This window comes from Vanellus vanellus (genome assembly GCF_965231255.1).
Source record: "Vanellus vanellus genome assembly, chromosome: 1".
In the NCBI taxonomy this organism is placed as follows: domain Eukaryota; kingdom Metazoa; phylum Chordata; class Aves; order Charadriiformes; family Charadriidae; genus Vanellus; species Vanellus vanellus.
In genome coordinates, this window is record NC_138905.1 from 113,981,487 (window position 1) to 114,008,074 (window position 26,588).

Sequence of the window (26,588 nt, forward strand, 5' to 3'; positions counted from 1 at the left end):
GGGAAGGGGAAGGGGAAGGGAAGGGAAGGGAAGGGAAGGGAAGGGAAGGGAAGGGAAGGGAAGGGAAGGGAAGGGAAGGGGAAGGGAAGGGAAGGGAAGGGAAGGGAAGGGAAGGGAAGGGAGGGAAGGGAAGGGAAGGGGAAGGGAAGGGAAGGGAAGGGAAGGGAAGGGAAGGGAAGGGAAGGGAAGGGAAGGGGGAAGGGGAGGGGAGATGATAAAGATAGTTATGTTGGAGACTCACCAGCTGTAAAAGGGCTATTATAGATGGGTGACGAGAAGAATAACTGCTATAAATTCTCCTACTAAACAACTTTGTCTCAGTATGAATTTGTAGAACAGTGGAAGAACTAATATATCCATCTACTTGTAAAAAGGAAGTTTTTATGACTATTAGATAAAGTGTTTTGATGTACCAATATGTTGGTACAAGACTATGCATACATTCCATATTTTTGCTGTGATATTTTGTTGATTCATGTAAAAATACTTGATCCCCAAATTCTAAAACAAGAGGAGCTGTTCATTTTTATACATGCAATAAGCTTCCATACTACTTTTTATATCACTTAGTGACTTACTGATGGAAATTAATGACTGACAACTGATAAAGTGTTTAAATTATCACAGAATCACAGAATTATCAGAGTTGGAAGGGACCTCTAGAGATCATCTAGTCCAACTCCCCTGCTAAAGCAGGATTGCCCAGAGCACATTACTCAGGACTGCATCCAGGCGGGTCTTGAAAATCTCCAGAGAAGGGGACTCCACAACCTCCCTGGGCAGCCTGTGCCAGTGCTCTGTCACCCTCACCGTAAAGAAGTTTTTCCGTGTATTTGAACGGAACTTCCTGTGTTCTAACTTGTGCCCATTGCACAAAAATTAGTTTTATATGTTTAACGTATACATGTAACAACATCTCTGTTCAACTGGAAGTCCATATAGCATGTTTAAAAATGATTCCTACAACAACTAATCCACTTTCATTGTAGCATACAATTGCTAGCTTTTAATCTTTTTTGTCCAAAACACAGTTTTGCTGTTACTCTTCATAATATGAAGAGCGGTTGAAGGAGCTGGGACTGTTTAGTTTGAGGAGGAGGAGGCTGAGGGGAGACCTCATCACTCTCTACAACTATTTGAAAGGACACTGTAGAGAGGTTGGTGTTGGTCTCTTCTCACAGGTAATTAATGACAGAACAAGAAGGAATGGCTTCAAGCTCCAACAGGGTGGGTTTAGACTGAACATTAGGAAAGAATTTTTCACAGAAAGAGTGGTTGGGCATTGGAATAGACTGCCCAGGGAGGTGGTTGAGTCCCCATCCCTGGATGTGTTTAAGAGACGTTTAGATGTGGTGTTGGGGGATATGGTGTAGGGGAGAACTTTGTAGAGTAGGGTAGATGGTTGGACTCGATGATCCCAAGGGTCTCTTCCAACCTAGACAATTCTATGATTCTATGATTCTATTCTATAAAATGAGGTGGAAAGCATGCAATTCTCTAGTAAGACAGGAAGGAAAAGGATTACTGAACTTTTCTGAGACAGCAGCTATGCAAATACTTATTTTTAAATTTTTTTTTTCCTCTATCGGTTATTCATTAATAATGCCTCTATCTGGCACTAGCATAGCTTAGAGTTGCTTGTTTTGTTTTCTCTTTACCTTTAGCAAACAAAATGATCCTTCTTAGTGGACAACATCTCTTTTACTCTTAATTTAGTTTAATTTAAGAGTGAGTACCAGGCAAGTGCAAATAATAAGTTACCGGTTATCTTATGAATTGTTATTTTGGTTTTATTTAGTTTCAGGATTTGATATGAATTTAATGTTATGTTATTCCTACTATGGAATAGGGAAGAGAACAGAGATTAGCTTCAAATCCATATTTGTCAGCAGCACAGAATCAATTAAAAAATAATGATACATAAAATACTAAAATCAAGATGGAGGTAATGCTGCTTACACTGTTACTCTTTATCAACATGTGTCATTTGATGGATTCTGTAATGTTCTTTGCCGATTTAACTTTATTTTTTAACTTTCTCAATCCTGTAAATACAATTACTTCAAACTACTTTCCATTTGGGAGGAATGACAGAACAACTAGGAACATGGAGCCTGTTCCACAGACCTCTCCTTAACTTCCCTGTTTTCAATTTTTGCTATATACATGAAATTACTTTTTAAAATCTTCTCCCTTTAGTCTAAAATAAGTGTACCGTGGGTATTAAGCCTGGCAGACTGCGTGCTGTCACTGAGAAACAGAAGCGATGTTAAAGCAGGTATTTGAAGTGTTCTCTTTGCTTGACTGCAACTTTGAAAACTCTTGAAATGTCAATGATTATGAACCCTATATATTATGCATGGTACAGATCAAGTGTGTTACCTTATTTAGTCTGGAACAAGTTCAAGACAAAGGGAAACAAAATGTTGATTTAAAAAGTCAGTAGGGGAGCAAAAATGACAGAGGAGGATAAAAATACAAATTGACAAGCCACTAGGAATGGAAAAATACAAATCTTCTGTTAAAGTTGTTTGGAATTCATTTGATGACTTATACCATAACAATATGACTTCTCCATATTGATATGCTCTTACAGTTAACTATGTAAGCTAAAAACTATGTAACTAGGACAAAGGTTATACAATACATGAAATAGGATAATTTATACAGAAAGGGATTGGGAGTAAGAATTAACGAGTTTTCTTTTGTGTGCTTTGATGTCTTCCCTAATGGAGTGGGGCAGCAGTAACAATAACACATAACAGCAAAGATACTCATTTATTAATTTTCTATCTTTGGGGCAGCTCTTCTATTAACCAGAGATATTGGTTAATAAGATGAAGCTTTTTTTTTCGCTAATCTTTAAAGTTTCTTCAGTACTGAAGTGAAATAAATGGTATATAATACTTCAGCATGCAGTCAGAAGTTTGTTTTCTCACTTTGTAGTAAAATGCATGGATTTGTACCCAATCATCCCTACTGTTCTGTATTAAGGATAAATCATTACTAAGGGTGTTCTAGAGATCTCTTTCCTTATATGAAAAAGTCAATAATAGCTGGTTCATTGTCATGATTTTGTAATGTCTTTTAGCAAAATTTTGCTTTGTATCACTTTGACGTATATCTGATATATCAGATCTTCTCAAGCCTGTCCATTAAGTGTTCCATCTTTTGTGTAACCAGAACAAGAAAAATATTGTCTTTGCATTTCATGTAGTAACATTTTGAATATATGATGATAGGTATGTTGAAAAGAATTACAGTATACTCTAGGTAGGGTCATTGCTTAGAAAGACTCTTGGAGGCCTTCAGGAGAGAATTTATTTCCACAGAACAGTGATTTAGAAGTGACATTGAGGAGACCTAAGGAATGCCTATGGGTACATTCTGCAGTCTGTTTTTTATTAGATCGTGCTTATAAGTTATAAGTCAGATGGCAACTTGAGACATTTTAGGAAGTGATGATTAGACTTTTGGATGTAAAAAGGGCAAAGTACCCTGAGAAGAAATATTAAAGTTCTGATTGCCTAAGAATTACAATAAAATATTGAACCTCAGGATCTTGCTCCTTCTGAGTTGCAAAACGTTTGCAACTGGAGTAATAAGTGATCATCCATATTAAAATGCGACTCAGAAATTAGTGAGTAATGTTTACTTTGATAGATCCTATATTTCTGTTCTTTAAAATGCATGAACAAAAGGTTGATAGTTGCAGCCACTAGTCTTAGCAGAGTGGTCATGAAGGTTGCTGGTTAGAAAGCTCATGAACTTTTAGTCCCCAGCACTAGTAAAGCTATAAAACTAAGTAAGCCAAGGTTTAGGAGAGTTGGGGATGAGAAACTTGTGGAGGCCAATTATACTAACTTTTGGAGGGAGAGGGATAGGGAGGGGAAAGGGGAATCTTGGTGGTTTAAAAAAGACTAAACAAGTTACCAATAATCTGTTGGTTTTGGTCTATTCCTGCTGCTTCTATATTGAAATGTAGAAGGAAGTCCATGTAGAAGTTGAGAAAATGTATGTATGTCTGTGACGGGGGGAAGGAAGGCTCAGAATTTTCTGCATGGAGCATAACAGGGACCTGGTTACCTGCTGTGAAGGTTAATGGCATCTGGTACACAAAGTGGTCTTCACAAAATACTGATGCTTGTGCCAGTGTGGTTCACTTACAAGAGGTCAGGAAAATAAGCAGGTATGTTTTCAACATATAGGATTACATCATAGTATACGTTTACCTCTAAGCTAGTAGCAAGAGGAAGATTATTTGAAGAAGACAGCATGGAGCTGAAGCAGGATTGTGCAATGAATGTCTCTACCAGGCAACAGATTTGGGTTTTTTATACTGAGGATACCCTATGGCAGAGTAAGAGTTGAACTGATAATCAGGCTACAACAGTGGGTAGATCTGACTGTTAGGTTTCTATATATATCCTCAGGTGTTACTGAGGACCATGTGGTGACTTCCTCTTGAGTAGGAGGTAGTTGCCTTGACCCTCTGTATCAGTGAGATGAGAGGAGGCAGAAGAGAGGTTCTGGACACAAAGTTTAAGTTAAAGAAGAGGTAAGACTCCTGAGTGCACTTCACCAAAAATCTGATAACTGGGAAGAAGGTTTTCATTTTATAAGAAGCTACCTTTGTCTAAACACAGTGGTGGAGCTAGGTTTAAAATCTGGTAATTATAAAGGCCAAAAGACAGTACATGAGGTCAGATGAGCACACAGTTCAAAATGTCTCCTACTCAACAGATAAATCTAAGGAAGAAAAAAAGTCCTCTTACACCTTTTCATAAATTATTTGGAACAGCGATCAACCATTAGCTGACAAAACGTAGATGAGACAAAAATGAGTAAAACCAAAATACATTAAAACCGAAATATAGTAAAACCAAAATACAATAAAAACAAAACTCAGCTTTGAGGAGCTGCATAATGATTCACTATCCTGATATCTTAATGGTTGAGTGAAAAATGGCAGATGAAATTCAGGGCAGGTGAAACTCAGGAGGTAAAGGAAAGGCAACCCTAACTACTACATCATTGAGAAACTCTGTATCACCACTCAAGGAAAGAGGTCTTACAGTCATTAAAACATCAACACATTGCTCAGAGATTGTCAAAAAGCATGTAGGAATTTTCTGGAATGGATGAAAGTAAAGGGAAAACCAAGAAGTTCTGCTCTAAGTTAACATTTATATCTTTGTGATGCTCTTAAATTTTAGATGTTACATTGTGTTCTGATCCCCTCATCTCAAAGGTAGTATAATAATTTGAAAAAGGTAAGAGGAAAGGATATGAAGATTGACAGAGGTATAGAAGAGCTGTAAGAGAGACTATAAAGAGTGAATAAATATACATAGAAGTAGTAGCAATTAGTTTGGATAAAGATCTGAGGGTGCATATTTAAATAACTATATCCAAAATCATGAGAGAGATTATGAAGAACGATTATTCATGATTTATTATAAAACAAGAAGTGGAAAGTATCAAATGGAATGATGAGAGGTTTTAAAAGGAACAAAAGGAAGTGCTGCTTCAAACCATGCTTAATTAAGCTGTGGCATTCTGTGCCAAAGGATGCTGTGGATGCCAAAGTATAAATTGGTTTAAAAGCAATTAGGGAAATTCATGGAAGAAAAGACCTTCAATACTTATTAAACACACAAATGAAGATAAAACCACTGACTGATAAAGTATCTAAACTGCAGGATTATATTTTACTGCATCAGGGCAATGCTTGAACTTAGATGGATTTTGGCCTCTGAACAGAGCAACAGAAAAGTTTAAGCAACGTGTTTTCTTAAAAAGTCTGGCCTTGTTAGCAGTGGGTTCTCATGGAGCGAGGTACTGCTACCCCTTCAGAGAACCACCATCTGGAGGCTGAGAATGCAATGAAGGTATGATAATCCAGATCTCAATGAGGGATTTTAACCACCTGATTATCTGCTGGACAGAAGCAGTCCAGGAGCTTTCTGAGTGCATGGATGACAACTTCCTAACAAAGGTCATCACGGAGTCAATGATGGGGAGATGCTCTGCTGGACCTGATTCTTAGAAACAAGAAAGAATTGTTTAGGGATGTGATGGTTGGGGGCAGCAGCCTTGGCTGCCGTGAATATGAGGTGGTGAAGGTCAGGATCCTGAAAAGAGGGAACAAGGCAAAAAGCAGGATCACAACCTTGGCCTTCAAAAGAACAGACTTGGGCCTGTTCAGGATGTACTTCGAAGGATATGGTGAGATATCATCCTGGAAAGGTGAAGAGGGAACTAGGAGAGCTGGTTGATTTTCCAGAGGCCACATCCTCCAATCTCAAATATGGTCCATCCTCATATGCAGGAAGCCAGGCAAAAGTGGGAGGAGGCCTGCAAGAATGAACAAAAAGCCTGGGAAAATTAAATATGAAAAGAAAAACATACGAGAGATGGAATTGGTGTCACACAATTGACTGTCACCACAACGCGACTGTTACCACAACAGTCATGTTGTGGTTTAACAAACACAGTGACACAGAAGTACAGTCACACTGTGTTAGCATGGAGGAACTAGGAAAGCCAAAGTCCACCTGATATTCAATCTGGCAAGATACATGAAGGTCAACAAGAAAGGCTTCCATACAGGTATATCAGCAACGAAAGGAAGTCTAAGGAAAATATGGACACAGTGCTGCGTAGGGCAGGGGAGCTGGTGACAGAGCACTTGGAAAGAGACCAAAGTACTCGATGACATCTTCATGTTGGTCTTTTTTGTATAGGATTGCCCTCAAGAATCCAGACTCTCCAAGACCTGTAGGAAAGTCTTTAGCACAAAAAACTTGCTCTTGATGCAGGAGGATCAGGTTAAGGAACGTTTAAGCGGGCTGATGTACATAAGCCCCTGGGGCGTGACAGGATGCACCCACCAAGTGCTGAGGAAGCTGTCCAATGTGACAGTCCAGTGTCACTCTGAGGCCACTTTGGATTATCTTTGAATAGTTGTAGCGACTGGGGAAGGTTCCAGATGACTGGAAGGAAGCAAGTGCTGCTTCTGTCTTCAGAACAGGCGAGGAGGAGGATCTGAGGTAGTGCAGGCTGATCAGCCTCATCTTGATCCCTGGGAAAGTGATGGAGTAAATTATTCTGGATATCATTTCCAGTCACAAGAATCACAAGAAGGTGATTGGGAGTAGTCAGTATGGATTATTTACATATCAGAAATTGTGCCTGAACAACCCAATAACCTTTTAAAATGAGATGACTGGCTTGGTGGTGAGGGGAGAGCTGTGGACATTAGTTATCTTGATTTCAGCAATGGTTTCAGCACTGTCTCCTATGATATTATAATTGATAAACTGGTAGAGTATGGACTAGGTTGAATGGGCAGTGAGGTGGGACTGAAAGCTGGCTGAACTGCTTGGCTGATCATTTGCACAAAGCCCAGCTGTAGGCCAGTCCCTAGTGCTCAATACTGGGTCTAATATTGCTTAATATCCTCTTTAATGAGCTGGATGATAGAACAGAGATCACCCTCAGACAGGTTGCAGATGACCCCAAACCAGCACGAATGCTTGATAGACCTACCAGATGGTTGTGCAGCCCTCCAGAGGTGCTTTGACAGGCTGGAGCAATAGGGAAAGTAGTTTGTCATGAAGTTCAAAAGTCCTGCACCTGGAGAGGCATAATCAGAAGCCCCGTTGCAGGCGGGAGTCTGGCCTGCTGGAAAGCAGCTTGGCATTCTGGTGCATCCCGTGCTGACCATAAGCCACCAGTATTCCCTCATGGCAAAGAAAACCATCAGCCCTGCAGGATGCATCAAGCCTAGAATAAGCTAACTCAGGTGCTTGTACTGGGGGGAGAGGGAAAAGCAAAAAAAAAAAAAAAAAAAACCTAAAAAAGGAAACATATGTCTACAGAACCCTGCTTTTCTGAAGATATTTCCTTCTTTCTGCACCCTCTGAAATGCCATGTCAAAGCCTCTAGGTGTGAGTACTTGAATTTGTGTTTACTGACTTTCGTTCTCCCTGAAATCAGGGTGGGTCACTGTTAACAATATTCCCCATCCTCTACATTTGCCTTGTAACATTTGCACCTGTGTTATGAATGGAGGAGTATACTTTATACCCCATTTTAATATAGCCATTGGTTGCATACTTGCAAATGCAGTCATCACTGCACGAAAACTGATTTGCTTCTATGAAGTAGTCCTCCTCCAGGATCATATGGTTATTTGTATGCTGGAGGGCTGTCTGATACTCATTAATATTCATATTTCTTTTTTATCACAGTGCCCTCTTAATTGCTAATTAGGTCCCATATTCCATGGCCTAAAGCATACCCTGAGCAGTTTTTCTGCTTGGTTCTTTAACCTAGATTGAAAGACACATTGTCTATATTCCATTTTCCATTTTATGCAAGGTCAATATTAATCTGTCGTTCCTTCCCCAGTCAGTCACCTCCACCTGATGGGCTCCGGTGGATAACTTTTGCTCTTGTGACAAATTCTCTTTTATCCCTCCTGGGAAGAACTTGACTTGTCCTGGCAGTGAAATCTGGAGAGGGGCCCAATCTCATTTGCTTGATTGAAAGTGTAAATCTCTATGAGTGAAAGGACATGTTTTACACAGAAATAGGTGGAGGATTAATTTTCGGAGTCTTTCACTGGAACATGCTTTTCAGAGACACAGGCTTGACAAACAAACAAGAACTAAATCTTAGGGAGGAGCTGAAATGATGTTTGGAGAATCAAACATAATACAGTCATGCATCAGCTGTGGTTACCAAGGGAACCGGCTTTGGGATCCTGTCAGCGGGATTCTTCAAAATCATCAGAGGAGACACCACTAGTGTCTGCCAGTTAAGCCGCCTACTGCTGTAAAGATCAATTTCTCGCTCCTTTTCTCAGGGGTAGTCAATATATTAGTTTTCTAAGAGAAAGAGAAATATCATCAGAAAATCATCGCCTCTGTGAGGTGGCTGCAATGCCATCTGTCCCAGCTAGCAGCACCTACGCTCCCACCAGAGCAGCAGTGGGTGAACAGATACAGCACTTGTTCTGCAAAGCTTTCAGCTCTGAAAGTATTCAGGTAGTGTGCCTGACAGTGTAAGGCTTCATGGATATACGGTGTTAAAAAACGTCATTGGTATAATCTCCAACTGTGTAGGTCATTGCTGATTTCCCTGATCCCATCTGCCTCTCTTATAACTGTAGATATGAGGTTCCATATTTAAGATTCCATATGCTTAGTATTTAGAAAGAGAATAATGTGGGAATCTTTCTTTTTGTGTTCTTCTTAACTATATCTGGGTTAGTTAGCTGTGTTTGAACTAAGTTTGTCCACCCATTTGCTACCGTATAGGGACCTGTTCTGCTGTTGTCTTCATTTCTGCCACCCATTCAGCTTCCCACAACCCTGTCTCACTAACCTGCTCATTAAACACTGCTCTTAATGCCACCTTTCCTCTCCACTCTTCCACTTTGTCTCTGCTTTTCTCTCTGTTCACAGCTTTTCTTTTTCCAGTAATCTTCCAATTCTGTTCTTCCTCTCCTTTGCTTTCTTTTCTGTTAATGTATTTACTACATGTCTTGATGGAGAGGATAGGTGAGAGAGAAGAGTGGAATGAAAAGAGGATGAAGGGAAGGTGAAAAAAAGGGCTGTATAAATTTTCAGGCTGGTAACTGGACTGCAGAAAGCTTAAGCAGAGGTTTGGACTGACCAAATTTGAAGTCTTTTACAATCCTAGTTAGGGAAAAAGTGACATGGAAACACAGGTTGCTTTTGGGACTGGGACAGTGTGGTGCAAAACAAAATGTTTATTTTTGGTACAAGCCCTTAGGTGAAATTCCTTCTACTGATCAGACGAGGAATAGCTTGAACTGAATGTCCTCTCTCTTAAGAGAACTTAGAGGTATGTCTTTAGTTATAATGGAGCAATTAATTTTTTATAAATCACTTACATAACCTGAAGATATCCTAGGATGACTTTCTAGCCTACTGGTCTGGACAAAAAGTACATTCCTGTGGGAAGATATCCCTCCTGATGTCAATATTTTAATTACCTTTACTAAGTGAAGCAGTGATGATGAGCAATTGAGTTGTTTAGTCATCCCCTTGCCTTTTTCTCTTATCTTCTGGGATAGCGCTTAAAATGGTCTCCTAAAAGAAGTGACATCAGCTGTCCTCAAGCAGAGGACTGACTTGTTGCTTCTGTGTGAGTGTTCAAACATCTGATCTAGTGAAGAACCCTACCTCCTGAAAAAATGTTTTTAGGATGACTTGGCAAATTCTTGTCAGGTTGCAAAGTAAGTATGAGAGAAAGATTTGCTCTGAAGTTTTGTGATTTCTGAAATCCACTTTTTGGACACATGGGGGACAAATTTACAATTAGAAATAATAGAAATAAGGAAACGAAACATAAAATCATAAATTGTACCTGCCCCACACAGTACAAATTTCACTCTTTCATTACTCCCATCTATTTCTATTATTTGTTGTTGGAAATAAAGGAGTAGGAACTGACATTTATCTTCATTAACTTTTAGCCACCTTTTCTGCACTGTTCTGCACTTTTATGCATAGTTATGGGAGCAAGAACAGTTTTCTATAAGGAGTCTGAGGCTGTTCTAAGTTATACAGGCTTACACAGGGTGCCTTTTCTCTGATTTGTGTCTTGATATGCTCCTCCAAGCAGAGGTTGAGAGAAGATGGATGGATGCTCTGGACTTCACTATTCAGGATTCCAGAGGGCACCCTAAATATGTCCTAATGTCAGCTTTTAGCTTCCAGGTGCCACTGCCTGAGTTGTTTATATATTGTTAGGGGCAGGTGGGGTTGGCATATTTTTTTTTAAGTAGAAAGTAGTTGCAGCAGGAGGACTGAATTTTAACGGGCTGTTCAGAGCAAGGTGCTGTCTGGTGTGGCTCCTGGATAAGCTCCGTGACAGATTGAGCCTGCAGATCACTAAAGCAATTTTTCCCCCTACAACAAGCAATGCTGTATAGATTGATGTTATCATTATGATAAAGAGTTTAGACATTTGTAGAATAACTGATCTCTCCTTTGGCAGAGTGTGGATAGGCATAACAAGCAATGAAACGGATGTTTATCTTTTAAGAAAACCTGCACAGCAGAACCTTTTCTGTTTTCTAGGCAGGACTTTAAAGGAATTACACATCCCTTAGATTACTAGAGCTGAACAGGAATTTTCTGTAGTGACCCTATGGTAGAAATTGCAAAAGTAAAATTTTCCTTAGGGAAATACAAAATATGATGGTGGAATGATTTAGGATTCTGTTGGAGGGAAGCCCTCATGAGAGCTTATTTGAGATACTGCATGTAGTTTTTCAGGGAAGCATGAAGAAGAATGACGACTTTAAGCAAGAATAAGGGCAAAGAAAGAAGATCAGAAAGGAATTCTGAAGAATTTCTGAAGAAGCTGTTTTACAAGGCAAAGCTGAAAGCATACCTTGTTTATCATAACTAAATCAAGACCAATATATATGATAGTTCTCTTTAAATTAGGAAGGGAAAACAACAATATAAGCTAAGGACAATAGCTGTTTTTGATAACTTTAAACTGGAAATTTTGTCGCTGAAGGTCTGGAATGGATCTCTCAGAGGTATTGGAGGTGTTAAATAAGGTGACTACTGTAAGGCAGATTTTGATATTAGCTATTAAAAGGAACGACGTCATCAAATGCAGTCTATCAAGGGTGTCAAGCATACTTTATTTTAAAATAGATTGAGGCCTCCCAGGAGTCAATATATTTGGAATAGGATATTAAAAAATAGCAAAGTAAAAGAAAATATTTCATATTCTGTAAAATTTATGGTCTAAAGTGACAACCTTAATGCATCACCCTTTTTGAATCAAATGTTTCTTGAATTGAATTTTATTGTTATTCAGAATTATAGGTTTATAACATATAAATACATAATTATGTATATATTAACATATATGTGCATCCATTTATTCCAATAACTGATGGAAACAAATACAAAGTATCAGTGTTTCCTGTGAAGCAGAAAATCCAATTTCCTCTAGACTGTAACAATTGCACAGTATTTATGTGATTTGGGCATCAAAATTACCTTGAAGTTATTCTCCTTTCAGCTGCTAATAATTAGCTATAGAGCTTTCTTACTGTGATTAATGCTCATATCTAACTTTCAAAGTTTCTTAGTACAACTTTAGGAAGTGGGAACTAACGTCTGTTTAAATTTTCTGATCTTTTTTTGTCAAGTCTGCAACTTACTATCGATATTTATGTATGTAGATTGTATTTAATTTTGTCAATATTGCACAACCCCAAGAATCTTTCAATAACCAGGCAGAAGAGGAAACAAAACAGTGATGGCCCATAGCCTGAAAGTTTGAGTTTTGTTTAAAACAAAAACAAATAGAGATGGCAACAACAAAAAATAAAACTACCCAAACCAACCACCAACCAAAACCCATATTGATATAATATCCGGAGTATCATGGGGGTATCATGGGACCTGCCATAGGCTGCGTTTAAGAAATCTCTGTTATGCTTTAGAGACAGTAAGCTCTATCCAGAGAAATTTACAACAAACGTCTTATTTGTTGGTTTGGATTTTATCTTACTTTGATTATGAACCAAGTCTGAGAAAAGAATTAAACAAATATGGACTGCAATAAGCATGAAAAATCATCCTGATTTTAATGAGTTTTCAAGAGTGTGTAGAACAGTTTGAAATATTTGAATGGTACTTAATATGTAAGCAAGCATTTAAAATCAGAATCAATAGATTTATCACATGCTGACATGTCTCTTGTCAATGTATAATCATATTATAGAATCACAGAATTGTCTAGGTTGGAAAAGACCTTTAAGATCATCAAGTCGAACCATCAATGTAACACTGCCAAAAACCACCGCTAAACCATGTCCCTAAACACCACATCTACCTGTCTTCTAAATACCTTCAGGGATGGAGATTCCATCACATCCCTGGGCAGCCTGTTCCGATGCTTGACACCCCTTTCGGTGAAGAAATTTTTTCCTAACATCCATCCTAAACCTCCCCTAGTGTAACTTGAGGCTGTTTCTTCTTGTCCTATAACCTGTTACTTGGCAGAAGACATTGACCTCCACCTCACTGCAACCTCCTTTCAGGTAGTTTTAGAGAGCAATAAGGTCTCCCCTCAGCCTCCTTTTCTCCAGGCTAAACAACCCCAGTTCCCTCAGCTGCTCCTCATCAGACTTGTTCTCTAGACCCCTCACCAGCTTCATTGCCCTCCTCTGGACATGCTCCAGTACCTCTGTTTGTCTTGTAGTGAAGAACCCAAAACTGAACACAGTACTTGAGGTGGGGCCTTACCAGTGATGCATACAGGGGGACAATCACATCCCTAGTCCTGTTTACCATACTATTCCTGATACAGGCCAGGATGTTGTTGGCCTTCTTGGCCACCTGGGCACACTGCTGGCCCATATTCAGCCGGCTGTCCACCGACACCCCCAGGTCATTTTCTGCCGGGCAGCTTTCCAGCTACTCTTCCCCAAGTCTGTAGCACTGCATGGGGTTGCTCTGACCCAAGTGCAGGACCTGGCACTTGACCTTGTTGAACCTCATGCCATTGGCCTTGGCCCATCAATCCAGCCTGTCCAGATCCCTTTGTAGGCCCATCCTACCCTCAAGCAGATTGACACTGCAGCCTAACATGGTGTTGTCTGCAAACTTACCGAGGGTACACTTGATCCCCTTGTCCAGCTCCTTGATAAAAATATTAAAAAGAACAAGCCCCAGAACCAAGCCCTGAGGAACACCACTTGTGACACAGGAGACGTACTCCAGCCCTCTGATGATTTTCGTGGCCCTCCTCTGGACCTGCTCTAACAGATCCATGTCTTTCTTGTGCTGAGGACTCCAAAGCTGGATGCAATATTCCACGTGGGGGTCTCACGAGACACGAGTAGAGGGGTAGAATCACCTCCCTTGACCTGCTGGTCATGCTATCCTCATATTTAGTTTGCTTATTGAAGAATCCGGCTAGTAATCCTCTTTCCTATTTTTAACATAATTAACTTGTTTTAATTGAATTGAAAATTCTAAATAAATGTTTGTGAATATTATCCTCTTTTTTCCTTTGTCAGGACGAATGAAATGCTTACTTACTTCACTGGCTACAACTCTGGACTGTAACTGGCTACAGCTGAGCTTTGTCTGGTTTCAGGCAGACTTTATACTTGCTACTGATTGTGATCATTGATAATAGTTCAGAAACATTTCTGGTTACCAAATAGTAGGGTCTTTGATCATAAATGAAGTATCTTTTGTTCAAATCAGTGCCACTGAAATGGAAATTTGGAACACAAATCATTGCAAAGTATGTTGGAAAGTAAGACAGGCTGTAAGGGTATGGAGGAGAGCTGGATAAAGTGGAGACAGTATCTTTGCTCTCTCCCCTTCTTGTGGCTGGGGAAATGTACACCAGCCCCTTGCTTGAGGAACTGTAATTCAACGTTTAATGAACAGGAAAAAAATGCAAGAGATGAATCCAGAGACAAATAATAATAGTCAGTTTATGGGACTGTTAAATATATATGTCTTTCCCTTAGTTTGTGAGAGTCTTAATGCTCAGTCCCAGGTCTGAAATGTGTAGAAGGTAATTATAAGGCACAATTATAGATCATGGAGTGCTCTCTGCTGATGTTATTTATGGAAGTTGAATTTCTGGATACCTCTCTAAGATACACACCTATACAAAAGGAAAAATCAATTCTGCTCCTGTTGTATGTTAGAAACTACTTACCTGGGTAGCAGAAGATCATACAAATGTGTAAAGGGACATAGATAGATCTAATAATATGGCAGGATCATGAATGTTCTTTCCAAAAATTTGCGTAGTTATTTGAGATTATGATCTAACAACAAGTTTAAGATACATGGAAATTAAATATTAGTAAATGATTGTCTTTTTATGCAGATAATATGCTGTATTTCTCACAGGTACCATAGACGTAAAATTTAGAAAAGGCAAAACATTTTTCAATAGAATCTCTCTCTCTCAAAACACGCACACGTCTGTGCGCACACAGACACACGTACCTATATTATATGCTAGATGTTTTGATTTCTGCTGCCAATTATCAAAGCTAGAGAATCTGTGTATTGTGTAAAGCTTTATAAACATGTTCATGACTGTGGCAAAATACTAAATATCTCATTGCATTTTTTGCCTCAGGGTTTTTGTTTGTTTGTTTCTTTGTTTTTGTTTGGTACTTACTCAAATGAAATAAAAATCAAAGCAAAAAATGTAAATGTATGAAATGACCCCAAAAAAGTCTTGCACATTCTGTTAGCTGGAGTCATCAAGCTAGGATGTTAACTCATTAACAGCTGTTATTAGTCTAATCTAGTTCAAAAATACCTAACCCTGAGATGAGGCACATAGGAATACGTGACCGCAGCCAGGGGATTGAGATGGAAGTAAGTCAGGAGCTGAGCAGAACTGCCTGTGCCATGTACCAGTGCACGGTTCGCAAGCTGCACAAATTAAGTTTCAGGCCACTCACAAAAGCCTAGCATTTAGCCTGCTCCATGTAATATCATCAGAGAAATTGTTTCTTGCCTGTGTGCACTTACGCTCAAGCAAAACACGCAATACAAAACATGTAATACATTTTGTGGTTACTGGAGAAAAGAAAAAAATAGAAGGCAGGTAAGTGAACTGTCAGTCAAACAGAGGCAGCAAGATCTGGCTGTTATTACTTTTGTTACTGATACCGTTACATCTGCCAAGTTGCTCCTGTTCTTTGTGCTCACTCAAGAGTGAGGGCACTTTAAAATGAAAATAGGAATCTGGACTGCATATTAAAAAAACGCATATTTATGTGCCTGTTTGTATTTGCCTTTTCCATCCCCTGTTGCTCCTTCTTCCCTTCAAACATTTCTCTGCATATTTTTAACAGCAAGTTTTGGTGAAAGCATTGACAGAGTTTATTATTGCCCTGCTGCTGAAAAGCAATGGTTATAGCTTTGAGCTAAGTAATTTTCAGCGCACCCTGTTGAAGATGTTTAATTAACATGAATCAAAATAAACAGCAAAGCAAGTATATGATGTTTTATCTGCTTAGATGTGTGCATGTGCTGCAACTTTCTCTACTCTAAAGCCATATGGGAAGAAAATCTTACTAAAATCAGTATAAAAATGAAAAAGTAGAGTTGGCTACTTATAGCATGGATTATTTTTTTTCTGAAAAATACCACATGTATAGAAAAATATGTGAATTATGATGAATTATTTTTGTTCTTTGCACAATATAGGTACCAGCCGTTCGTTCTTACTTTTGACCAAAACACTTTTATTTCAATGAAAGTGGCACAATGCCTTCTATTTAATGCACTGCTGTGGCTGTCTGTACTGCACTGGAAGATGTGGGGCAGCGGGGAAGCAGAAGCAATCTAGAGGTTGAAACATGGAGCTCCTGAGAGTAACTTAACTCAGGAGAGGCTCCCCACTACCTCACTTGGATCGCTTCTGGTACCTTAGTTAGTTAGCCTCAGTCCATCAGGTAAGCAAACGTGAGAAGAATGTAATTTGTTATGTCTTTTCTTCCTTCATGAATCTACTAGATGCTGTCATCTTGGGCTATGTAATGTTTTGATTATCGCAGTTTTGTAATATCACTTTATCATAATAAAGCATGAGTGCTTTGTTCTTCTAATCTTCCTTGTTCATTCCTCTTTTCATTGTATCTGTGGCAGAAGCCGATCTATTATAATCAATATCGTGTAGGAATACGTAGATGTCTTTGTGGTAGCACAGCGGTTTCCTTACAGATTTTTTTTTATTTCACTTATATAATGAATGAATGAACACTTTCTCTGCTGTATTTTCTAATTCTTCATGCTGAAGATTCAAGCTGATTTGCAGTATGCTTTTAGATAATTTTCTTGTGGGCTTACCTGTATTATCAGTGACGCTGTTAGAGATGATACCGTAGGTGAGGCTCAGGTGGCTGCCGTGTTTTGTCAGTTTCTTTCTGCTGTCAGCATGGGGACTGAGGCTGGATCATAGTATTTGTTTCCCCATAGATTTGATGGTTCCGGTAACTGGGAGTGGTTTGGTGTGGTTTTGGGTGACTTGGTGCCATAGGAAGCTACTGACACACAGAAGAGCACTTGAGCTGCTCTTGGCTGAGCCTGAGAAACTGGAGCATCCCCCAGTGCAAAGAAGCTTTGTTAATCTGGGTTTATTGGGTTTTAGCCCCATTTCAGAATTTACTCACCATTTTCATCTGTGACTTTAGCTCAATTGTTAAAGCCCAAAGCAAAACACTAAATCTGCTCCCCCGCCTGCCCCCCACTGCACTTAGTAATCTTGTTCTTAAAAATACAGGGGGTTTCTCCACATTGCTTTTGAAGGCCCTCAATATTTCCCGTGAAACCAGAAGCAGGTATTTTCCTGGCCTTTATAGAACCGCTTCTAGGCAGTGAAGAATCATTCCCTTTGGAAAGATCTCATTTCACGGCTGAGAGAAACCCTTCTAAAAGTTACACCACCTGTAAAATAGTCTTACCTTGAACTCTCCAAAATAGTTAGCCCTTTTTATCTTTGTAGGGATAACACAGGGGAAGCTATTTTATGTTTCTGTCTTGTTTTTTTTTTAATCAACATTGAATGTTCTAAATCAGCCTGGGTGTTTGGAAGAGCGCTATAGAAATTAGGAATGCAAAACATACAAAAGCAATTATTTGTAATACCACTTGTTGTGCATGCACTGAAACAGGTTATGCAGCAAATGCTCCAGGTTTGATTTTCTTATGAGCTCTATCTTCTGTTTTGCCCAATATTAAACTACATTTTGGGATCTCATTGTAGTTCTTTGTACCTGTAGCCATAAGAAATAAACTGAGACTATTAATGATCAAATTTATTACTAGATTGTTACATACATTTGTTGTCCACACACTTGGGCTACTTCATGCTTGTTGTTGGATACCTGGTTATAAATGGAAGCTGCACTGCAGTAGATGAATATTAAAAAGAGAATGGGATTTTTCTGGACATTAAAATGGGATGAATAATGTGGTCGGGTTGGCAAAAACCACGCTGAGATATTTTTCTTATTTCAGTTAAGATTTATGGTAACTGAATAAAGAAGCTCACGTGGAGAGGACAGAGTAAAGGGACAGAGAAAGAGAAAAACATGTTTTGTCGAAATGCCTGCATCAGTTTTATTGTAGTTCTCTGGTAGCCTACTGATCATATATTAGTAAGACTTTCCAAGCTCACTGCACACGCTATTTGCCTGGAGACCCTTTTTCTTTCTTGATAATATCCAGTTATTTTCACTGGAAGCAAAATCACAGCCGTTGAACCAATACATTTCTGGGAGAGAGGCAAAGATGGTTTTCAAGGTTTTACCTAGGCAATTTTTGTCATCTTTTGAAAAAAGAGAAGGGAGAGAAGAATCTTGACAAAATTGTGGAGGAAGGTTGGTGGATGGCAAAAGAAGGCAAATGCCAAGGGCTGTGCTTGGGTAGTTGCTTATGCTAATTTGAACATAGTACAGGTTTTTTTAAAACTGATTCCTAGTTTGGCTTTTTTTTTTTTAAATTTCTGACATAGTTTTGCATGAAAACATTGATTGTGAGGTGCTATAAAAAGCGCTGTATGACACTTGCACAGTCTTTCTCAGTTCCATTAGCTATGAGCGCAGTTGCACTGCTGCTGGTTAAGGCATGAGCCAGTTGTACTGCATAGTAAAGTTACATGGCAGAGATAGGATGTCTTATAAGTTACCACTTTTAAGAAACTCTAATGTGATTTGTTTTGTAAGAGTTGACTGAAAATGTCAAGTTTTTAACGTAGGAAAGTGTAGCTGTGTGTTTAATTCCTGTTTTTTTGTTTGTTTGTTTTGTTTTTTTTAAGGGGGGGTGGGAGGTGTTTCAAAGCTAGTTTTTCTGTTGCCAATTGGTTTTGCTTTGCACATTGAGTGCATGTTAAAACTGCAGCTGTTCTAATTGGCAATTTCCAGAAGAAACAGTGAATATCTGCAAGAGGCACTAAAATAAAAGTTGTTTGGTTTTAGTGTATAGTTTTTCTCCTAAACTTCTACAGGTTGATCTTAGAAGAGCACTCACTTGATTTAAGGCCGCATTCAGTTTTACACTGAACATCTAACAGCATTCTTCTTTTTTCTCTGTCTGTCTCTACATCTGAACAGATTTATTTCTTAGAAGAAGAAAGAATTGTATAAATATCATATCAATACATTTTTTGTGAAGTGCAAAAAGGCATATCCTCTCCTGAAGACTGTAGTCTTACCGGTTGTTGTTACTGACTGTTGGTTTAAATGACAGCTTGATGGCAAACATGAATAATTTCCATTCAGTCTCATAAATATGCTGGAGGTTCCGCTTACCAAATAGGAACTCTTGTCTTTACTTGCGAAGTGGGACACATTTAAATAATAAATTTTATTTTATATTTTTCAATGCAGTGAATTCTGTCTGTGTCAGTGTGTTCCAATGAATAGCAATAGAATTTCTATTTTTAAGGTGTTACAATTAATTTTTCTAACCAAGTAGGATTATAGGTTACAAGGACTGTAATAGTACATAACCAATTACCCTTTGTTAGCTATCTCTGCGTGAAAGACTTTTTGGATGGAATACAATGTAAATATTAACTTCAAAAAAATGAGATGAGGCAATATGATCAGAATAACAAAAACCCTAACATAAAAAGCATCAGAACAAGATAATTATAGTGTCATTTTTAGTAATTTAGTGTCAACAATAAGTTATTATTTAATGTTCTTCAGAAATTAGACTGTGCATTGTGAAAGAAATATATAGTCATCAAAATAGAAAACTGGAGTCGAAGAAAATGAAGGGATGTATATATATACATAGGCATACTTCATTAGGGATTTAATCATGTTGTATTTGTGTAAGCTAACTTAATGTTGTATCTTATTGAAAAGAAAAGAAGAGTTCCAGCTAATAGAAAAGGTCTGTGAGCTTCTTGCTTGAAAAAAGAAAAAAATTGAGAAGTGGCATTAATGTACGTATTTGGTAACAAAAACATTAATCCATGTAGAGAATGAAGAAGTTGGTAAACCTTTGAAGTACTAGGGCTGACCGTGACCTGCTAACTTTTTAAAGGTGATAAATGCTGTCAGCTCTTTTAAACATTTATTTAAAATCTGTTACCCAGCATACACAAAACATTTTTCAAGTCTGGCTATATCCTACGTCCTTGCAAATTCTGGGAAAACTCTCAGTAACATGCCTGCCTATGTGTTTGGGCTTTGGTGTCTCAGCGTCACAGTGGCTTGGAACAGGGGTGCATGGCCACAGTGGAAGTGATGATGAATCCATTCAACTAAAGCTTTAGGTTTATGCAATTGGATTCCTCTGAATGAAACATCGGAGAGGATGCTCTATAATAGAGCTCAGGGTAAATATTTGTCTTCTGCTGGGCAGGAATAAAATTGCATAAGTCCTTGTGTAAGCATAAGCAAAGGAAACAGAGATGATGTTCCGCAAGCATTCTTAATTTACATTTAGAAAGGATTATTTTTGTATTTTAATACATTTTAATTTAGGCTTCCTACTTTGCTGGTGAAAAGGATATGCTGCACATTTTTAAAAAACTATAGTAGAAAATTCCTACATGCATGTCACAAATTTCCCTTAAGCAGGAAATGGAGACATTGAAAGATGTCACTCTGAAATACAAGAGCAGTATGTTATTTTTTATTTTGTATACTTTCCACCTGGAAGTTTTACAATTGAGATAATAATTGTCAATGACAAAATCACAGTAGAAAATAGTCTTAAATGGTTTTGGGGAATCCTTTAGCATAGGCCTAAGCTTACAGACTTTTGGTTTGTAACCAAATGAATTGGCCAAGTACCAAAGAATTGACCAAGTTGCAAAAGAATTTTACCAGAATAAAAATTGTCTTGTAGATTTGTGTTTAGGTAGACACAGATACATGGTTATAAGTATACTCCAGGGATTCATGTACAAGGAGTGAAGTGAGAGAATATTTTAATTCACTGGTGGATACAACAGTAAAGAACTGAATTATTTTAAATACGGTATGTAATTCAAATCAGTCAAACATTATCTTTCAGGTTTCATCTATTAAAAAAAAAGGAACACATTGCAGTACTTAAAAAAAGGAAATTTTATAATAAAATATTAAAATCTTTCTTTTTAGTGTTTTCAAAATATTTTTTTACTGAAAGGATGCTTATGGTTAATTAAAAAAAAATGTGTGGGGTTTTGTTACGATTTTTTTTTCATAAACAAACTTCTATTCCCTCCAAAGGTAACTCTTAGAAATGGAAATTGATGTCTTGTGCCGCTATATTTCAAAGTCTTATTTTTCACAGTAAAAAAATTTAGGTGAAGTAGTGCAGCAAATATTGCCCACTGTACTACTGTTTTAACATCGACCCATGCATTTTGATAAACGAAGTTTGGGATTGGGGTGCAGAGAACAGGAGGCCTATGATCAGTAATGTCATCCATTTACACAGTACACTATCTTCTTCTTACTTTAAAGTCTGATGGATTTTCAGCAGTCTCATATACAAGATGTTTTAAAATATGTCATGTGGATCATTTTAACATATTCCAAACAGCACATTCAATTAAAATTAAACTGAAGCAATGAAGTCACAGCTGCTCTGCTGCCTGAAATAAAAACTAGAAAATTACTGAGCTAGAGTTGTTCACGTTTAGGGGATGCATGTATAAACAGAAGAATCCTATCTCCTGTCTCTGAATGTTCATACATCTTTTGTTCATCTGCAGACCACAGTGAATACTAATCTTGAAAACAGTAATTCACTTGTTTCAAATACATTCTTCATAGTTCTGAAGAGGTAAGAATTTCAAAAGAGGGAATAAATTTCCGTCAGCTATATGTACCTCCAAGTTCATGACTTCCATTAAACCGACACAACGCATATAAATGAATCTATTTAAAAGAATCTCCAGTTTTGTGTATAGATTTCTTTTTGTTTTATACTCCATGTGAGGAGATTAAAAATAAATGAGGTAATATGGTAATATTTTCATGCATCCAAGCAAAGCTATATTCTAGTTATCTATTTCAAAAGTGACCAAGGCCTAAATTAGTAAATGTTGTGTACATGCCAATCAGTGATTTATATAAGCAGGCATTCAGAGGTATTTAAGCATCTAACATTTGATAAAACGACTTTACGTGACTGGCATTTTTATGGACTTATGCCCTGTTTATTTACTGTATAGATGTATAATCCAGCTCTGGAGTCCCCAGCATAAGAAGGACATGGACCTGCTGGAGTGGGTCCAGAGGAGGGCCATGAGGATGATCTGAGGGCTGGAGCACCTCTCCTATGAGGAGAGGCTGAAAGAGTTGGGGCTGTTCAGCCTGGAGAAGAGAAGGCTCCGGGGAGATCTTATTGCGGCCTTCCAGTACCTAAAGGGGGCCTACAGGAGAGCTGGGGAAGGACTTTTTACTAGGGCATGTAGCGATAGGACGAGGGGGAATGGCTTTAAACTGGAAGAGTGCAGGTTCAGATTAAACATGAGGAAGAAGTTTTTCACTTTGAGGGTGGTGAGGCACTGGAACAGGTTGCCCAGAGAGGTTGTTGAGGCCCCATCCCTGGAGGTGTTCAAGGCCAGGCTGGATGTGGCCTTGGGCAACCTGGTCTAGTGGGAGGTGTCCCTGCCTATAGCAGGGGGGTTGGAATTCGATGATCTTCAAGGTCCCTTCCAACCTAAACCATTCTATGATCCTATAATGTTGTAGGGATATTATTTTTGTTAGCTATCTATAGATTTGAATGTGTGCTTTTTAAAACAGAGGACATACTGTTCTGTTCCTACACATCACATTGTTAATATTTTTATTATTAATTTAGTGTTTTAGTGGTTTGGTTGGCCAAGGGAGAGCACTGTCCCCAAGAAGACAATTGTTCTTCCTCCTCCTGCTGCCAAGATGGCAGAGATTCTACTGGTGTGTGCTCTGGTGCCTCAGCAGAGTAGGTGAAAGATGAGCTCACATACCAGAAATCTAGATTATGCTTTTTGGAGGAGGTCAGTGATGACAATACCTGTGGCCTGAGGCTGCGATGCCTGGTGGCAGGGGCTTACAGGCCAGCATTTTTCTCCTAGGGTAATTGGCCATTATGACCTGTAAATTTATTTTGAGAACAGGTCCTCGCTCCTCTCAAAAAGTGTTGCTAGGTCTCTTCTGTGGGAATCCAGCTCCACATTACACTTTCTTATATCATCATTAGTGGGCTGTTATCAGATATGAAATATGAAAGTTAAGTGGCTTGTCAGCTCACCACATGTGAGGAAAAATATGATTGTGATAATGCAAACACCTCTTCTCACTTCCTATTACTCTAGGTTATAGACATAGTGAATTATTCAGTAAGAGTTAACCTCTCCCTACCGCACATATGTTCGAAACCTGCCAGTTGCATCACTGGATATCAGCAGTCAATTTTTCACACTTAAATTGATTGAAACACTTTGACACCTGTGCACCTTCTTTTTTTTTTTTTTTTTAAAAAAAAAAAAACACTGCATGCATGGATAAATAACTTGCAGAGTAAAAGGCAATTCTCAGTAACACTGAACTCCAGGCTTGTCAATTAATTTTGGCATCCCTGGGGAATATTCCAATGTCTTTCAACTTAAGTCTTTGTTATAAAGCTCTGTGTCAGCCAGAACGTTGATGGCAGACTGTGCACATCTAATTGACAAGACCCTGTATCTGCTGACTCTACTAGCTGTGGGTATTTTATGTGAAAGATGTAACACGGAACTCATATTAAAATACAACGTAGTACATAAAAGCTCTACCCTGGAACCAGGACCCCATGGTGATGAGGACTTCATGTATATAAAACCAAACAGGCTGCAGTGGCTTTGAGGCTTATGACTAGTTCCTTCCTCGTGGCACAGCAGAGAAATTAGTGGTGGTGTTTTGGTTTTTCAGCTCCCACCTCTGTGGGCATAGCAAGGATTAAAGCACTGTTATTCCTTCCTCTACAGAGAGAGCTCTCTCTCAGCCCAGGTTGATCAGGTCTCAGTTCCGGATGCCGCAGTCTAGTAGTGATGAGCCTTTGGCTTGGAGCAACCTGTGCCATTTTTGTATAATATTGTATATGACTTTCTGTCAGTTCTTTGTAGTCTTCCCCGTCTTTAGCATGGTAATCGTGTCATCAGCCATCCTTCAAAAAACAGGTGCTTTTTAATTTGATCTTAGAGAACATACATGGTTTCATTTAATCTATTTTTGGGTTGGTTTTGTTTGGTTTTTTTTTTTTTCACTATCAATCAACTTATGCAGTACTCCAAACACATCTGTATCCAGTCCAAAAATAAGGTAAGAGTGGCAACTATTCGGTTGCCCTTTGTTCCAGCCAAAGTTCAGTGCAAAACCTGTTGCTTAATTTTCTACTAATTCTCACAGCACACAGAATGTGAACACAGAGTTTTTTATCTTTTGCCCCCTGCAATACTTCTCTCCAAACTGAATCAGTTTTGTGAAAGAGGTTTTGAAATGTGTTTAAGACCATTCTTATATATTACTATTACCTGTTGGAGTATGTACTCCTCTTGGAGTAATGTCTATGCTTTATACTACCTTGGTCTATAACTTTTTGCTGAGAACTAGTTGTCACCTGCTGGTAAATGTTTTTCATCCTGTTTTCCTGGTACTGATGATAAACTTCTATTTCTGTAATTACTGAGACCAGCAAATTAATAACTCAATGTTGTTAAGAATCTTACTGTTAATTTGGCATCTGTTTTATCTTCCCCCTGCCCCCACCCTCCCCCAACAATGTCCTTTTACGTGGTTTTAGGCAATGTACTGTTTTGGCAGACTTCAAAGTCTTTGTTGCTGTGTTGTTTGTTAGTGCAACCTAGCTATTATTTACCTGTTGTATCTTGGTGACGCTGGTCCAGTGCTCATATCCATGCTTGTCTTAAAATCTGGCCTGGTCAGGATCCAACGTTTGGATAAATTGAAGGTTTTGCAACTTGCAGTGCCTCCTATGCTTCTAATATCTATTCAGCATTTCCAGAAGTTCTTGGGTTGCCTGTTTTATCATTCCTATTTCGGGTCTGATCATGATTCAACTTGGATTAGGCTCTCATCCACTAAACTTTGGGAGACAGCTTGTGCCTACATTTTGTGCTAAATTAAACACTCTTAATTCCTTCTGTAGTCAGTCAAAAAATATTTTACAAGCTTCTAGACAAGGATTGTGTGTTCCTAAATATGTCTTCTTTGACTATTACACAACGTGAAAAGTTTGAAGAATTTAGCTTTACTTGGTTTCTTAAATATAGGTATTAATCTGAGCATACTGGATTCCATCTTAATCATACACTCTCACATTTTTATATCATGTCTGCTTGGCAACTATAGTGGCTGCTGGAGCCCCCCTCCTTCCAAAACTTTTGTCTGTCCAAGTTTTATCTGTCCAGTGATTTCATCAGTGCTTTGTGTAATATTTTTGTCTTCTGTTTTTATAGTGTTTTGGGTTGGTTTGTTGTTTTTTTTTTTTTTTTTTGATTTGGCTTCTTTACAGCCTTATTGAAATGACTTTGTTCCATTGCTTGTTTGTTGAAAGTTTCTGGTAATTTCTCTTACTGTGCTTTGCATTGCTTTCTTAAATATTATTCATCTGCTCTGCAGTAAAACCTCTGTTATCACAAATTGAATCTTGAAATGTTTTCCAGTCATCAACTCACAGGCCTTCTAGCATATCGAAATTAAATTTGGCTTTGTTTGGGGCTGTTTCACTGCTGCTGTTATTTCAGACTTCCAGCAGTTGACCATATATGACTTTCAATGCAGGTGATGATCGGTATGATGTTACTGTTTTTCCTTTTTATTTCTTTGTTTGATAACTTAATCAGGCACCACTATTTATGAAGCGATCTCCCACAGATCTCTCTGCACTTGTAACAGTCTTTGTAGAATGTACAGATAACGCTGTTCATGTAGAAAGAGGGAATAAGGATGAAGGGATTTTTTCCTTCTATTTTCTGGCCTAAATAAAAAGCTCTCTCAAACACAATTGAAGGGGAAAAAGAACCAAAACCCTTCTGGGCTTATATTTAATTCATCTTAGATTAACTTTATAGAGCTTTTTATACTGCTGAATTGCACATTTTAAAAATCTCAAACTTTGTATATTTACAGCTGAATATATTGCTACTTAATGGGAGAGATTTAAGATGGTTGAAATGACCAAATTAAGTTGTTATTTACTATTAGCTAATGTGCTTTTAACCGAGATAAAAGTGAAAGTATAATATTAGAGTTCCATGTTAAGTTTCTACATTTTAGATCAGTGCATGGGAATCGGTGAATTGTATCCACAACTGGCTGAAATATTCATCAGAACTGTAGTTTTAAGCATCTAAAGCCTATCTTTGTTAAAGTTTACATATACTAGAAACTGCAGCAAAGATAAAATTCTGCAGACAAACTCCTGTTGGAGAATTATGCAAGTGTTTTCCATTTGGTTCACTTCAGAAATACGTAATTTCAGACACATCACCAGACTTGGTTACTCCTGTTTCAAAATACTTTTGAATGTCTAGGCATT